The 18,450-nt window shown below is 41.6% G+C and overlaps 1 protein-coding gene across 2 annotated transcripts in view; it reads left to right on the forward strand.

Annotated features, from left to right (window-relative positions):
* The window catches only part of LOC118397254 (limbic system-associated membrane protein-like), a 1,147,967-nt gene that overhangs the window by 420,278 nt on the left and 709,239 nt on the right, over nucleotides 1-18,450 (forward strand). The gene's annotated exons all lie outside the window — the stretch shown is intronic.

The following is an 18,450-nucleotide window of genomic DNA, read 5'->3' on the forward strand; positions in this document are numbered from 1 at the left end:
TAACACAGTGTCAATTTCACAGGAGCTTTTTGATTAGTGCCTGGGCTTACCTTGTGTTTAAAACAGGAATGGCTTTGTTTAATCCTTGCGCCACACATCGCCGCAACTCCTCCGAGTTTAGCACCTGCTCCCCACAAGCTCTTTGATCACTCCGTCAGCGAGGGGAAGATGAAGTTAATCAGTTTGCCTTCCTGTTTTATTTATATCAACTAAGACCTGATTATGTCACTGCTGCGTTTCTCTGACATATCAATTATGTCATGTGTTTTCCCCCACAATAAATAATGAGCACCCTCTTAGGCATTCATCAAACCTCTTTCTTTACAACCCTCACTCAGAAAGGGGTCGTCATAAGTGGATTTTTGACATTTAGATTAGTATGGCAGAGGAATCTGTAGATAAGGGGCTCTGTAAATACCAGTCATAACCTGATTTGATGGAAAGTAAACAATAATTGGACCATGAGGATGTAGTATTATGGGGTCAGGGTCACTCTTGGATTTTCATTACAACTCAAAGCCTCCTACCTCGTTGTGTGTAAAAACGTGTGCTATACATGCTGCAGAGAGATTTGTGTCAATAGACACCCATCCACCTGTGATATTTTTGAATATATATTTTTTGTTTATGGGGGGACTTGCATGATAGAACATGTCATGTCAATTATTATTGTTAATCTCTTCTCAGTCAGCTATATCACTCGGTTGTGCGGTCTATGAAAAAAAAACATTTTTGTATACCATTTTTCTACTCAGGGCAGTACCTTTCAATCTATATGTGTTCTCAATTTCTCTTACAAAACAGCCCAAAATGAGAGTTTCTCTCCTGTCTCTGGGTTTCACCCCAGAAATCCAATTAACGCTGGAAGACAAAGTCATGCGGAACCCTAGTTCTATGCATCTATTACTATGCAATGTCAAATAAATGAAATAAACTCCTAATTATCCATCTCACTGAAAATACACAAGGCCTCAAATTTACTAGGGAAAGTATCAGGGGTAATTTAGCCTGCCTGGATGCAGACCTGGCTATGAGACTCCAAGAAAACCTTGCAGAGCACAAATGCTAGCTAGGGCCCTGCCAGTGTCAGAGTAATCACCTCATTCCACTTGTGTGAATATTCTGCAGGTTGTCTGGCATACATTATTAACCTAACTTGTGTTTGAAGATGATCCCCTGTTTCTCTGCATTATGGAAGCGTCTACAGTGTCAGGGTAAAGAAAGACAGTATATTTATTCATGATCTCCCCGCTGGGAACAAACTGGTTGAATGTTTGTTTCAATATAATTTGTTAATGTATTGTGATGTAAAATCTACATTGAAAATACATTTAGATTTGAAAAAGGTCATCAACGTTGTTGTTCAGGGTGAAATGTAAACCACAGGATTATGCCATCATGGTAACCAATTTTCAACATAAACAAACTTTCTATAAAATGTTTCATTTTTACCATTGAAACAACATCAGATCTTCAACGTTATACATTATGTCTCACACAGTTGCTGTCACAAACTCCACACAGTTGTCCCTGACAAGTTGGATAATCATTTCCCAGTGAGCAGAAAAATGTAGCATTCATATGAAAACATTTTCATCAGGTGTTTGCGTTGACTGACCTTTTTTTCATTGACAAATTTGGCTGAGAGTTTCCATTTGCAAGGGTGGAGACTTTGTTTTTGTCCGAACTGTCAATTTCTATCATGTATATACCTAGAAATGAATCCACAGCTTTTCAAATTACGCAAGGTTTTACTTCTGGGTTAATCAAGATTAGTGCTGCGTTTGTGACAAAGTGGGAAGTGGGAATTTGCCACATATGACTTGGGAAGAATCTATTTGAATGGTCCTCCAACTGGTAATTACGAGTGGGAAACTTGTCTTGCTTGTGGGAAACTTGTCGAGTGGGAAACTTGTCTTGTCATCCTGAGCTCTCACTTCTCTCACTTCTCTCACTTCTCCCACATGATGACTTCTGACGTCACCTACTAAGGAAACAACTTCGATAATAGCATTTTCGGCAGTCAAATACAACAAAATATTATTCATAAAAAGCAATCTATTAATATAGCTTTTGAACACTAGAATTTGTTTACAAGCATGATATTTGTACTTTTAGTACAAGCTTTATGCAGCTTGTTTGCCAATAGCCAATCAGCGTTTCTCAAAGATTTCAAAGCACGTGAATGCATCCGACTGGTATTTACGACTTCACAACTGGCTAAATTCCCACTTGGTTATGAATGCAGCATGAAACACAATATAGATTGGGTTTGATGTATGCAACATGCTTAGGGTGTTAACCTGTTGCGACGAGCAATCCTGTATCCGGGATCTTAAGTATAGCCTCAAGCTCATTAGCATAACGCAACGTTAACTATTCATTTCATTGCAATTGAAATAAAATAAATATATTGGCTCTCAAGCTTAGCCTTTTGTTAACAACACTGTCATCTCAGATTTTCTAAATATGCTTTTCAACCATAGCAAAACAAGCATTTGTGTAAGACTATTGATAGCGAGCATAACATTAAGCCTAGCATTCAGCAGGCAAAATTTTCACAAAAACAAGAAAAGCATTCAAATAAAATCATTTACCTTTGAAGAACTTTGGATGTTTTCAATGAGGAGACTCTCAGTTAGATAGCAAATGTTCAGTTTTTCCAAAAATATTATTTGTGTAGGAGAAATCGCTCCGTTTTGTTCATCACGTTTGGCTGAGAAAAAACCCTGAAAATTCAGTCATCAAAACGCCAAACTTTTTTCCAAATTAACTCCATAATATCGACAGAAACATGGCAAACGTTGTTTAGAATCAATCCTCAAGGTGTTTTTCACATATCTATTCGATGATAAGTCTGAAATTTCATGAATAGTTAACGTTGCGTTATGGTAATGAGCTTGAGGCTATAATTACGATCCCGGATACGGTATTGCTCGTCGCAACAGGTTAACAACACTGTCATCTCAGATTTTCTAAATATGCGCCTCCAAAATCTGGTGCATTTCCTATTTGAAATGTCATCTTGGTTTCGCCTGTAGCATCAGTTCTGTGGCACTCGCAGATAATATCCTTGCAGATTTGGAAACGTCAGAGTGTTTTCTATCCAAAGCTGTCAATTATATGCATAGTCAAGCATCTTTTCGTGACAAAATATCTTGTTTAAAACGGGAACGTTTTTCATCCAAAAAATGTTGAATTATGTAGGACAGTATTCACTATTGTCCAGTATTTCATCACACTGCTTGTTTAGGGTTAACCCATCAAGAGGCCAAATGTGTGTGTGGAACTCAGTAGGGTAGCTCCATCTATGTGTTCTTGGGAAGCAAAGAGATCAGTCCTCACAGTTGATTTTCTCCATTGCTTCACAATAGCGTAGCGGTCTTCTCACTCCCCCCAATAGCGGTCTCCTCACTTCTCCCAATAGCGGTCTTCTCGCTCCCCGCTGATCAGTGTTGTAACGGTAAATGAGTGATGAGGTGTGGAGTCAGATGCAGAGAGCAAAAGATGTGGGAAAAAAACACGCTTTAATGTCCCGGAAACATAACAAGAACAAAACTGGAAACACAAATGACCAGAAATAAAAACGGACAACGTGAAACCCAAATGCAAACAAAAATACACTCAACCAACAAAACAGACGAACAAGCCCGCACGAAACAGAAGCGGGCTGAACAGACTATATATAACCCTATCCTAACAACCAAACAAGAAACAGGTGCTACCAATTAGACAGAACTAAAGGAACACAGAACAACGGATCGGCGATAGCTAGTAGACCGGCGACGACGACCGCCGAGCGCCACCCGAACAAGAAGGGGAGTCACCTTCGGTAATGTTCGTGACAAGTGTCCTATGATGGCACTGGAGTGCAGAGTTTTGCCATGATGAGTACAATGTGTCCTGGACAACTGTTCTCACAGCATGACACCAGTTAAATGACATCCACGGTACAGTAAACCTGCGCTGCTGCTATGACCACGTACAGTATGAGAGTCTACACAAATATTTTCACAGGGTTAACATTTGACCGTTCAGAGTGTGTGGGAACTGTTTGATCCAGGGTGCTGTGATTTGAACCATGCTATTACATCCTTCACTTGGATCTCTGCCAGGGGAAGTGTGTTTGGCTTTGGTTTTGGTCCATATGTCATATTTCCCATCCCTTCCTTGACTGTCTGACCACAGTATTAATGTAAACCACTACTGTCCATAACTATAGCAAGCACAGTGGGCTGGATTAAAATCTGCCAAAGCAAAGTTAATGTATTGTCATTGTGTAAAGTATCCTGGTCTATCCAGGTCTCTTGAGGAGAAGGCTCACACCTCAAGTTAACATGTAGTTAAATAAAAATGAAGAAAATCACAATTATTTTTCACTTTAAAATGCTCTTTTAAAACTGTTTGGTGAGCCCAGAGTGTCGACTGTTATTCCATGTCATTTTGGAGTGTGTATTTTACGAGGACGGCAAACGCCATACTAAAAGAAATGACACTGTGATGAGCATTACAATGACAATGATTTATAGCCCTGAATCATATTGAATATTTGAAAATGTACAGGTTGAACAAGTTAGAAGTGTTTGTTTGAGACCTAAGTTTTAGCATGTGATGTTTTCCAAATCCACTGAAAGTTGGAGGCTGTGTGTACCAGATTAACCGGTTGGTTTTCCTCTCTGATTGACTTGGGTAGTGTCTGTTTTAGTGGAGAGGTTATGATGTGTTTGTCCTCTGATTGACTTGGGTAGTGTCTGTTTTAGTGGAGAGGTGATGACGTGTTTGTCCTCTGATTGACTTGGGTAGTGTCTGTTTTAGTGGAGAGGTTATGACGTGTTTGTCCTCTGATTGACTTGGGTAGTGTCTGTTTTAGTGGAGAGGTTATGACGTGTTTGTCCTCTGATTGACTTGGGTAGTGTCTGTTTTAGTGGAGAGGTGATGACGTGTTTGTCCTCTGATTGACTTGGGTAGTGTCTGTTTTAGTGGAGAGGTGATGACGTGTTTTCCTCTCTGATGGACTTGGGTAGTGTCTGTTTTAGTGGAGAGGTTATGACGTGTTTGTCCTCTGATTGACTTGGGTAGTGTCTGTTTTAGTGGAGAGGTTATGATGTGTTTGTCCTCTGATTGACTTGGGTAGTGTCTGTTTTAGTGGAGAGGTGATGACGTGTTTGTCCTCTGATTGACTTGGGTAGTGTCTGTTTTAGTGGAGAGGTTATGATGTGTTTGTCCTCTGATTGACTTGGGTAGTGTCTGTTTTAGTGGAGAGGTGATGACGTGTTTGTCCTCTGATTTGAAGCAGAAATGGCTCTGAAGTGCTTGTGCATACCCTTCAAACTTCAATTGTTATTCTCAATCACTCTAAACCCAAACTGAAATAGTCTATTTGAAGGACATATTCTCAAGTGGAAAGCCAGCACTCAGTTGAACCATTCAACTGGATGTTGTTCAAGAATCAGATCATCTCTCCTGCTTATTTAGACTGTTAACACTTTTCCCCGTCACTATTTCACAGTCCAGACTGTTTGCCATGATCTGCATATGCAAAACCCTCCAGGTCTAGTAAATAGATCTCTAACCTCTAACACGCATTATTCTGTAGAGTTGACGTGGCACCCATAGTCGCAAGTAACGAGGGAGAAAAGACACATCATCATGTTTGATTTGACCCATCTAATGGGAGAGGGACAGTCTGAGGTAATATGAGGGATTTGACCAGAACCAAAATATAATATTGCATAGCTGCATTTAATTAAGGACATACTGTATGTACATGCACTGTATATTTTACAAACTCACACACTATAAAAAGTACTCACCTGGGTGGTTGGCTCAACATTTCCATCATTCTTACTGAGAAGTGTTGAATGAAACATTTGAAACGTTTGAAATCTACCATGTTGCATAGTAGAAGATATCTTGGCTGAAACTGTCTGAGGTGACAAACAAGTTGATTACTTCAGTTTAATATGTGATGTCAGCTTTTTAACATAATTTTAATACATCGGATGACAGGTAATATAAACCAATATAGGCTTTACATCTTGATATGCATATGAAAATAGAGGAATAATTAGAGATATTACCTTTCCAAAGACTCATCATTTGATATTTTAAAAGAAGCATTGAGGAATTGGCAACATTAAATTAAGATGGCAGCGATATTGCAAATCCAATTTGACTCTGATTTCTTTAAAGTTATTAAATTGACAGTGTTTCCTTTTCAATTTCGAGGCGTTTATCTGACAAATGATGATCAGATTCCATCAACAGCACACTTTTATGCTCCATAAGCTGTGTTCATGATAACCTTGCAAGTTAATATCCATTTCACTCATACATCATATTTGAACATACCCATGTCATTAGAAACCACCATTACAAATATCCCCAGGTTCTAGTCAGTCTGTGTCCCCTTTCCACCTGATATTTCCACAACAACAACCACTATGTTTACTACCCAACGTGTTTGAAATCCTTGTTTTGTTCACCATAAAAATCAAATATTTTTCAAATCAAATACAAGACCCCTGTGAAGATGTTGATTCGAGACCATATTTAGTGATATAACAACATACAGAGTTGGTATTCACTTCAAGGAGCTTCTCCAATGTTTTCCATGTTTGGTGTTGACCGCTGTATGATCTGAGGCAACCACTCTTACGTTTATTTTTAAGGTGGGCACTTCTTATCTTGTACCACCACCAAGGCTTCAAAGCAAAGACCCAATACAACATTTATTAAGTAGAGGGAAATAGGATAGTGTCACACTGTATAATGATCGGAGACAAGCGCAGGAATAAGTAATAGGGTTTTTTATTTTCTCCACCCAAACAAAAGAGAGAGGTGGAAACCTCTAAATAATACACGGGACGAGACCCGTAAAACAAGGGCACAATAACACGTAGTATGGAGGCCGAAACAACACCACCATGTGCTCACAAGACCAACAGACATGGTAACAATAACTGACAAGGACAATGGGGAACAGAGGGCACATAAAGTATGTAGACATACTGATCACGAGGAATGGGAACCAGGTGTGCGTAATGAGACAAGACAGTCCGGGGTTGGTGGTAATGAGTCCAGTTCAGTGACGCCTAGAATGCCGGTGACTTAGACCTCCGGAGCTGGTGAATGGAATGAGCAGCAGTCCCGGGGGATCTGTGACAGATTGCTTCTGAGTGTTTAAAGAAAATAGGTTCCCCTCACTTTGCAATGTTGGTTTGTTTAATATAATTTGTCCTCTTACATCTTCCAAAAGGCATCAAGCTTTACACATTAGATTGCTTAAACAATTATTTTACCCAATACTTTGGCCTACTTATTACAAAACTTTTATAAACCTATATTGTAGTAGTATCATTACAATGCATCTTGTCTTTTGATAATGTTCTTCATAAGAAGCTGCACCAATGTAGACCTAACAATCTCAATCAAATGTTCATGAAACTCTAGCATTAAATGGCTCTCAAATTTCCCATTGCACAGCACAGCAGTCTGGTAAAAGACAGTGAGAAAACAGGCGTGGTTATCCAACAACTATACAACTCTTCATTAAAGCGTTCCTTGTGCTCAATTTCATTTTCCTTTCATAATGACAAGAATTTTCATACAAAAGTGCAAATCCTGAAAATGTCATCTGGTGTTTTGTGAAAAGGACTTGTTGACCCCGTTCAATGTTACTCATCTGTGAGTCACTGAACATGTGTCAAGTCTCCACAGGTCAGTCCCCCATCCAGTGCAACAGGTATACACTGTGACACTCTTTGTGATACTCTTTCAAGGATACACTCTAGGACAAATGTAATGCAACACCTTGGCTGTTCCAATGCTTCTGTTGTGAACGTTTTCCCCCAATAGGATTGTGTTCACATGGAAGCATCTGGATTGAAACTTGGTTACAGGGTGCATCTCAAGTTTCAAGTGTTATTGTCACGTGCACAAGTACAGTGAAATGCCTCTCTTGCAATCTCTGTCCCAACAATCCACTAATCAATATCAATAGTAAAATTATTATAATGTAAGGTAAAATAAAGTAGAGAAAAAGCACATGAGAATTAGAAGTAAGAAGAACACAAGGAAGTAGGTAAGCTATATACAGGGTCAGTTCCAGGTTCAGTCCTAATACCATATTTACAATGTACAGGGATACTGTAGTGGCAGGGGTCGATATATACAGTATAGGGATAAGACTAGGCATCAGGATATATGATAAACAGAGTAGCAGAAGCATATATAATGATTGTATGCATTTGTGTGTAGAGTCAGTATGAATCTTTGTGCGTGCTAAGTGTGTGTGAGAAAGTTAAGTGTGTGTGTGTGAGTGATTGTGTAGAATCCTGTGAGTGTGTGTGTGTGTGTGTGTGTGTGTGTGTGTGTGTGTGTGTGTGTGTGTGTGTGTGTGTGTGTGTGTGTGTGTGTGTGTGTGTGTGTGTGTGTGATTGTGTAGAGTCCTGTGAGTGTGTGTGTGTGTGTGTGTGTGATTGATTGTGTAGAGTTCTGTGTGTGTGTGTGTGTGTGTGTGTGTGTGTGTGTGTGTGTGTGTGTGTGTGTGAGTGATTGTGTAGAGTCCTGTGAGTGTGAGTGTGTGTGTGTGTGTGTGTGTGTGTGTATGTGTGTGTGTGTGTGTGTGTTTGTGATTGTGTAGAGTCCTGTGAGTGTGCATACATTTTTTAATTAAATAAAAGGGTCAATGCAGATATTCCATGGAGCAATTTTGTTAGCTAATTATACATCTGGTCTTTTATAACTCATAATTGGTGAGGCAAAAAAGCCTTATGCAGCCCAATATCAAATCATTTCTGGGTAACAATTAATAGTAATAGTAATAGTTTTCCATGAAAATGGTTAAAAATAAATTTGTATAAAATCTTTTTAGAAACACATTTTCAAGCAAGCATTTGCTAGTACTGTCTGGGAGTTATCTGAGTAGCGGGGGATCAGAGCTGAGGAGCCTAGGGATGTGTGACCTGAAAACTAGCTGTTATTGGCAAAGGGGTTTGGAACTCACTTTGTTGTTCTATTATTGTTCTATGCATTTATACCGCCTGGTGATGTCACAAGGCATGCTGAAACTCCACCCATGCAAAGCCTGATAAATAGAAGGTCCTGTGTAGATAGAATTTTCAACCAGCAGCTATCTGGAAAAAAAAAACACTGGACTGGAGTGGAGCAGATGGAGCCAGATGACCGTTTATAATGGAGGAAATTAACGTTAAATCACCTTATATCAGGAAATTATATTGCTTTTAGTTTTTAATAACCAAGCATTCATGTTTGTGTTAATTATACTCACTTATGCTGATTCAGGACATTGGAAATGTTCTCAAATTAAGGACTGAAACTACCACCTACAGGTATGTATTCAGAGAAGAGAGAGACATTGTTAATGCTTATTTTACTCAGTGAAATAAATGTTATTAGGAACATGAACTGGAGTGCACTTGTGGACATTATGTTAAACAGTGCAAAACCCCTGGAATTATGTTTTACTCTCCAGAATAGAAAATACTTTGGTATTTTAACTTTGCAGTCCCACTTTATATGGCATACATCATGTGTTTACATGGTTATTATATAGGCAGCTACATTGTCATTGCAGTGAAGGTACTGTTACAACTGTAACACTCCTGTCACGATCACTGTCGTCGTGGAAATGACCGGACCAAGGTGCAGCGTAGTGAGCGTACATTTATTTTTATTATGAATGTCAACAACAACAAAAAACGAATGTGAAGCTTCCTAGGGCTATACAGGCCACTAACAAAGTCAACTACCCACAACTAAGGTGGAAAAACAGGCTGCCTAAGTATGATTCCCAATCAGAGACAACGATAGACAGCTGTCCCTGATTGAGAACCACACCAGGCCAAAACATAGAAACAGAAATAAAGAAACTAGAATGCCCACCCTAGTCACACCCTGGCCTAACCAAAATAGAGAATAAAAGCCTCTCTATGGCCAGGGCGTGACAACTCCTCACCCTTTAATGATGTTCCAATATTATAAAATCATATCTATTGTGACTGAGTTTATTTTTAAACATGAGAAATTTGCACAAGATGTTAGTTATGTTGACATCTACTGAGTATTAACAATTACTATACGTTGGCTAGTACATACATTTACTAAAACAACATGGTCTCCAGAGTGGCGCAGCGGTCTAAGGCACTGCATCTCAGTGCTAGAGGCGTCACTACAGACCCTTGTTCGATTACGGTCTGTATCATAACCGGCCGTGATTGGGACTCCCATACGGCGGCGCACAATTGGCCCAATGTCGTCCGGGTTTGGGTTTGGCCAGGGTAGGCCGTCAATGTAAATAAGGATTTGTTCTTAACTGACTTGCCAAGTTAATTAAGAAAAAAATCCATTAACCACCACAGACCTACAACAACCAGACTACTACCTACCAGCGAATTCAGATTGATTTGTTGTCTGTGAAACTTCCCAGAATCATTTGTAGTTACTCACATTGTGATATTTTGGAGGCATATCTGAATAGACCTATGATGCAGGTGATGTAAGTGAGGCATCTCACTTCTCCCTTTACTTTGTGACACTTTAAAATCACTCTTTCAAATCCAGCTAGAAGGAAAATGTACCTCAATCCATGGATGGGAGAGGGCACTGTACTCCTAATTATCCTATTTATCCTTTTATTGAAAATGATACATCGAGCAGAATGATAGTTTTTAATTAAACTGCCGTTTTCGTCAGCATGCTAGGCTAGCTAATACTAAAGCAACCCATTGGATTCAACAACACTTCCGGAAGCTACTGAACCCAATACTAGGCATCCCATTTTCATGGAATCCAATGGGCTGCTATTCATACTGTAGGTTGTACCTCCGTCATTCTGTCGCGCCATGCCATTGTTATCAATACAATAAATAGAGTTTTCTACTCCACCTCATCTTACATTTGCCGTTTCGGCATCCTTCCTCCTTTGATCTCCAGGTCCATCCCCTTATCGACAATAATTTGACCAGGTCAAGCTGCACCCCCTCATCAAATCTCTCCGAGACTTGGACAAGACCACTCTAATCCACAGAGACCCTGATCTTAGATATTCTTAGTGTCTCGGGGGCTCAGTGGCAATAAATCTAAGGAACTATACTCTGATTGTAGACAAGAAATGCTAAACAACAGAATCTGACAGAATATTTGCAGTCTAAACATATTTGAATACAAAGGAACATGGGCCAAGATTTAGAATGTTGCATTCTGCTGCAGAACATGAAGGCAGATTATGGCTATTGGGTTCAAATGGACCCAGACTGGGGCGAAGGTTCACCTTCCAACAGGACAACGACCCTAAGCACACTGCCAAGACAATGCAGGAGTTCCAGCCAGGGAGGGAGAACAAACAGATGCAGAGAGGGAAGCCTGAAATGTGGCAAAAGGTCGCAAAGTTCAAGGGGGCCGAATACTTTCGCAAGGCACTGTATCTCTCTCCAGAATCTCAGAATGACATGATCGAATGCTATGCTCAAGAGATTATGGACACCATGGTCTCTGAGATGTCAAAGTCTAGAATGTATGCCATTATGGTGGATGAGGCCAGGGATGGGCAGTCTGAACAGATGGCTCTGTGTGTTAGGTATGTGACATAGGGGACAGTTAAGGAGCATTTACTAGCACTAGCAGAAATCAAGTCATTTGATGCCCAATCGAGAGCAAATGAGTTGCAACAGCAGCTCCAAATGAGAGGGGTAAGCAGGCCTAAAGTGCGTTGCACAGACCTATGATGGTGCGGCTGTCATGAGTGGGTCCAAAGGAGGTGTGCAAGCACATTTCAGAGTGCTGCAGCCGGAGGCAATTTATGTACATTTCTATGCTCATGAGCTTCATTTGGTGTTGTGTCATACTTACAGGGCTATTCCGGAGGCGGCTGAGTTTTTCCGTTTTTTGGAGAATGTGTATTTGTTTTTCAGTACATCCCTAGTTAAATCAAATCAAAGGTTTTTTTGTCACTTGCGCCGAATACAACAGGTGCAGAACTTGCAGTGAAAGGCTTACTTACAAGCCCTAACCAACAGTGACATTTTTAAGTAAAAAAATAGGTATCAGGTTAATTAGATGAGTAAGGAAATAAAAAACAAACAGTAAAATGACAGTAGTGAGGCTATATGCTGTATACAGGTGGTACCAGTACAGAGTCAATGTGTGGGGGCACCGGTTAGTCGGGCTAATTGAGGTGATATGTACATGTGGGTATAGTTAAAGTGACTATGCGTTGATGATAAACAGAGTAGCAGCAGCATAAAAGAGGGGGCTGGCGGGTGGGGGGTGGCGGGACACAATGCAAATCGTCCGGCTAATGTGCGGGGTCACCGGTTAGTTACTTGTACAGCTCTCAAACACTGACTGAGCATGCCAGATGCGATCCATGAATGCAGTACAAGACACTTGAACTGCTATTTTTGATTATCTCTCTCTCAAAATAAAATCCCCAAAGTATTTTGGCTACATGGTATGGCCATTGTTGTGCCTTTTATTGGTGTTGGATGGATGGGGACAGAGTGGACTTGAATTTATTTATTTGGACAGAATTTAAGTAAGTCATATTAGATCAGTGCCTAACAGAAACTATGAGACAGGTTTATGTTAGCCAACCTTGACCAAAAATAACCTTATTTGATAGATTTTACACCCGTTGTTACTTAAAAAATATATGGTGAAAATACGTTTTGGGGGATTATCCCCAGACCCCCATAAAAGAGGCGTAGCACCCCTTCCATCCATCTATAGTGACGTCCCTGGGAATTCATTTGGAGTTGGGCCACCCTTTGCTGCTATAACAGCCTCCACTCTTCTGGGAAGGCTGTCCACTAGATGTTGGAACATTCCTGCGGGGACTTACTTCCATTCAGCCATAAGAGAATTAGTGAAGTCGGGCACTGGTGTTGGGCGATTAGGCCTGTCTCGCAGTCGGTATTCCAATTCATCCCAAAGATGTTCAATGGGGTTGAGGTCAGGTCTTTGTGCAGGTCAGTCAAGTTCTTCCACACCGATCGTGACAAACCATTTCTGAATGGACCTAATTTTGTGCATGGGGCCATTGTCACCTTGAAACAGGAAAGGGCCTTCCCCAAACTGTTTCAACAAATTTGGAAGCACAGAATCATCTAGAATGTCATTGTATGCTGTAGCGTTAAGATTTCCCTTCACTGGAACTAAGGGGCCTAGCCAGAACCATGAAAAACAGCCACAGAAAAGTATTCCTCCTACACCAAGCTTTACAGTTGGCTTTACTATGCATTGGGGCAGGTAGCGTTCTCCTGGCATCCACCAAACCCAGATTCGGTCTGCCAGATGGAGAAGAGTGATTCATCACTCCAGAGTTATTTTAGATACTGTTTATTTTAGATACTGGTTCCACAATTGGGGTGCCAGGACAGAGAAGAGCTTGGACTAGGCTGACTGGGAGTGCCAAGAGACCCTAAGTGGGAGAACGGAATGCTCAGGTTATGAGTGTAGTGTTTGAGCATAGCCTGAAGGTAGGGAAGGGCAGTTCCTCTTGCTGTTCTGTAGGTAAGCACCATGGTATTGTAGTGGATGCAAGCTTCGACTGGAAGCCAGTGGAGTGTGTGGAGGAGTGGGGTGACATGAGAGAGCTTGGGAAGATTGATAACCAGGTGGGCTGCAGCGTTCTGGATACGTAGCAGGGGTTTGATGGCACAAGCAAGGAGCCCAGCCAAAAGCAAGTTGCAGTAGTCCAGACGGGAGAGGACAAGTGCCTGGATTAGGACCTGTGCAGCTTTCTATGTGAGGTAGGGTCGTGCTCTACAGATGTTGTAGAGCATGAACCTGCAGGAGCGGGTCACTGCTTTGAGCTTTGCAGAGAACAACAGGGTCCAGGGTCACACCAAGGTTCTTTGCACTCTGGGAGGGTGACACTGTGGAGATGTCAACCGTGATGGAGAGGTCTTTGAGTGGGCAGGCCGTCTTGTTGAGCTTGAGATATCTGTTGAGATATCTGCCAGGCACGCAGAGATGCGGTCGCCATTTGGGTGTCAGATGGGGGAAGGAGAAAAGTAGTTTGAGTGTCATCATCATAGAGCATGTGAGGATGTGACTTGGGATACAGAGAGGAGAGTGCCAAGAACCGAGCCCTGGGGGACACCAGTAGTGAGAGTACGTGATGCAGACACAGATCCTCTCCATGTCATCTGGTAGGATGAGGAGCGGCCTGCTAGGTAGGATGCAATCCAAGAGTGTGCATTGCCTGAGACACCCAGCCCTTAGAGGGTGCAGAGGAGGATCTGATGGTTCACTGTGTCGAAGGCAGCATAAATATCTAGGAGGATGAGAACAGAGGCAAGAGAGTCAGCCTCAGTGACACAGAGAAGAGCCGTCTCGGTTGAGTGACCCGTCTTGAAGCTTTAATGGTTAGGGTCAAAAAGATAGTTCTGAGAGAATTAACTAGAAAGTTAAGCAGAGAGAGCAGGAGTTTTGGAAATAAAAGAAAGGGATACAGGTCTATAGTTTTTGACGTCAGATGAGTTGAGTGTTGGTTTCTTGAGGAGGGGAGCAACTCGGGCCATTTTGAAGTCAGAGAGTACGCAGCCAGTGGTCAGGAATGAGTTGATGAAGGAAGTGAGGAATGGGAGAAGGTCTCCAGTGATGGTCTGGAGAATGGAGAAGGGGATGGGGTTGAGCGGGCAGGTTGTCAGGCAGCCAGACCTCACTAGTTGCAGGATGTGTGTAGGAGAGAGGGGAGAAAAAGGTAAAGGCGTAGGATAGTAATAGGCTTTTTCAAAGTGGTTGACAAAGCCGTCCGCTGAGAGGGAAGGGGTGGAGGATTAAGGAGGGAGGAGAAGGTGGAAAAGAGGTTCAACTGGATAGAGGCAGACGCTTAGACTCTCTACCATATTTAGAGTGTTAGAAAGTCGCTTTAGCAGCTGATACAGAGGGGGAGTAGGTAGTGAAAGGATGATAGGTCCTCCGGAAGTTAGGTTTTCCACCATTTTCGCTCAGCTGCTCATTGTGTGGCCTACCACTTTGCGGCTGAGTCATTGTTGATGCTAGACATTTCCACTTCACAATAACAGCACTTACAGTTGATGGGGCAGCTCTAGCAGGGCAGAAATTTGATGAACTGACTTGTTGGAAAGGAGCTATCCTATGACGATGCCACGTTGAAAGTCATGGAGCTCTTCAGTAAATCCATTTTACTGCCAATGTGTGTCTATGGTGATTGCATGGCTGTGTGCTTGATTTTATACACCTGTCAGCAACGGGTGTGGCCAAAATAGCCGAATCCTCTAATTTGAAGTGGTGTCCACATACTTTTGGCCAATCAGTGTATGTGGATGCACACACACACACACACACAGCTTAGGTGTCTGCCCTCTAGATGCTCTTCACTTTCACCTCGTTACCCTGCTCGTGGTGATTCAGTTTGTCTCCTCAACAATGTGAAATGAAAAGCATAAATAGTAAACATCAGCCTAGCAACTGAAGAGCATCGGCAACCTATGAAAATATATTTTTGTTCAAAGTGTAAGCCATGCCTTTAGTCACACGGTGCTTACTGTAGAAGGATTTACAGTATTTTATACCTCGCTAATACTGACCCTTTTTCTAATTGCATTCAGCTAAAAACGACCATGACTAATGTCACCGTGGCAGTGTGGGAGACTGGAGAGACAGTCTTGTGACGGTGGAGAGGTTCAAATCTCCTCTCCCTCTCTCCTCTCTCTGAGTGGCCCATGGTTTATGAGGTGTGACAAGAGGCAGACTAGGTCAGTATTAGGGCCATTGTCAGCCACTAAGATCTGGCCCCGAATGCCATGAAGACATCCCAGGGTCTGTCATAGCAGTGGCCTAATGGCCCCTCAACAGCCATGCAGAGGGTAACTAGTTCAATCATGGGCATATGCTGTCTGCCAGAGTAGCCTCATGCACAAATCAACATGGGCAGGAATGTTGCTTAGGCTATTTCAGCCCCACACATTATTCGTAAATTCCACCTACTTGCTGTGGCATGTTGCAGAGGTAAGCTGTATTCTCCAGTCGATATACTGCTTCTCTGGAGAATGGCGATGATGGAGCTGGTCCAGGCCAGACACACTGACTGGTTGCACAAGACCAGCCAATATTATTATTATTATTATATTACCCTGTTTGAAATGTGAGGAGGACTGTGTTTGAGAGTTTATTCAGGGAATGTCTGAATGGTGTGGGTTGATATGTATAATGGGCACAATGACTGGGCAGTCTTGATGTGTACACAGAACTATTGCTATCCAATATCTCATTGGCTAGTTATAATTCAACCATGGTTGAATTGGTTCAATGAGATATTGGATAGCAACAGTTCTGTGTACATTTTTTTATCTACGATTCAGTCAATGTATGAGGCATGAGTAATTTAAATTTCATTTCTATCGTCTTCCAGCAAAAAACAATTAAATTGATTGATGAAAACTTGGAAAGGCCAAACTTTTGTCTTTATATCTGGCTGTGGGATTTAGTGACATTTTTAAGTATTGTGTTATCGTAATATACCTTCTTTACCTCGTTTTAAGTAGTCCCGTTTGACTTGAGGGATCAGATTTCTTTGGAAAAGGGGATTTAAGGCAAGCTCTGCATAATGCAAGCTGAAAGGAGTAAGGAGCTCGCTGACCAGCTGACTGCACGGATTACACATATCTAATTAAAATATCTAATTGAAAATCTTGACTGTTGGGGAGTGCGACACCCTGAGACACAATGGAGTCCTTTGAAATTGGATTGCAGACTTCTAGTGATTGCTTTGTCATGCAGGATTGGATTCCACTTTAAGCTGTGGGGGACAATACACTGAAAGGTACACGGAGGACTGTACTTAAATAAATTCTCGAGGTGGGTGAACAACAGCTTCATCACTGCATTTATAAGCTCTCTCCACTGGAGCAGGCTGCCACACTTTTATGACCCGACAAGGGTACCTGTTGTCGCACAGTGATTGCAATAATTTAGCATAAATGTAAAAACTAAGGAATAGTGATATTGATTACAATATTGTGGAGCCAGAGACAGCAGTGGGGTCAAACTGTAGAACCCAGTTCCTACATTTGAATATAAAAATAGATATTATCAAACAAATCTATGCTACATTTTTATCTCTAGGACCCTCGGGATGACATTCTGCATATCAGAATGAGCTGAAGTCCTTGAAACAGGCATCAGCCATAGCACTACCCTGGATGCATTGAGACTAAAAAACATTTGGAATATTTTTGACGTTTTTCTGGCCACCAGACGATGTCACTGTTGTTGTCCCCAGGTTCCCAGGCGGAGAGTGTTGAGCAGATTGTTAACCTGAGAGCAGAGGTCGAAAAAGTCCATCTGAAGTCTGTCTGAGATGAAATGGAACGGAGTAAAATTAGATGGGTTGAGCCAATTCAGCACAAGAATGAACAAGACAATAGTTTTGCTGAGATTGCCTCTATGAGATGTCACTAGAACTATTCCAAACTTTGAAACAAGGATCTTTGGAATAATTCTATCATTGCTGTTCACAGAGATTTGAATTGCAGATGACCGTTACGCTCCTGTGTGTGTGTATGTGTGTGTGTATGGAACATTATCTCTCCACCATCTCCAAACAAACGTTGTCATACTGCCAAGCTGCCCAACTGAGGCCTATTCAAGCTCAAAGCCTATGTCATAGAAGTGCACACTCGTATTCTAATCAACACATGCTATGCAAATCCGATTAAAATCAGCCCAATAGTGAGATATTTCATGTTTTTGTATTTATTTGAATGTTTAATTAGCCTTTCATATTTGTCAAAGTCAAGTCCTCCAATTAAGTGAATAAAAACATCCTAAGTGTTCTTGTCCTTCCTTGTTCTAAAATTCATGAATGTTCCCCCCCTCATCAATCTACACACACTACCCCATAATGACAAAGCAAAAACAGGTTTTGGGATTCTTTTTGCACATTTATAAAATAAAAAAAGTGGAAATATATTACATTTACATAATTATTCAGACCCTTTACTCTGTACTTTGTTGAAGCACCTTTCTTTGGGATCGATTACAGCCTCGTGTCTTCTTAGGTATGACGCTACAAGTTTGGCACGCCTGTATTTAGGGAGTTTCTCCCATTCTTCTTTGCAGATCCTATTGAGCTCTGTCAGGTTGAATGGGGAGCGTCGGTGAACAGCTATTTTCAGGTCTCCAGCGATGTTTGATTGGGTTAAATTTCGGGCTCTGGCTGGTTCACTCAAGGACATTCAGAGACCTGTTCCGAAGCCACTCCTGCGTTGTTTTGGCTGTGTGCTTAGTGTTGTTGTCCTGTTGGAAAGTGAACCTTCGCTCCAGTCTGAGGTCCTGGGGGCTCTGGAACAGGTTTTTAATCAAGAATATCTCTGTACTTTGCTCTGTTCATCTTTCCCTCAGTCGTGACTAGTCTCCCAGTCCCTGCCGCTGAAAAACATCCCCACAGCATGATGCTGC

This window comes from Oncorhynchus keta, chromosome 18, assembly GCF_023373465.1.
Source record: "Oncorhynchus keta strain PuntledgeMale-10-30-2019 chromosome 18, Oket_V2, whole genome shotgun sequence".
In the NCBI taxonomy this organism is placed as follows: Eukaryota; Metazoa; Chordata; class Actinopteri; order Salmoniformes; family Salmonidae; genus Oncorhynchus; species Oncorhynchus keta.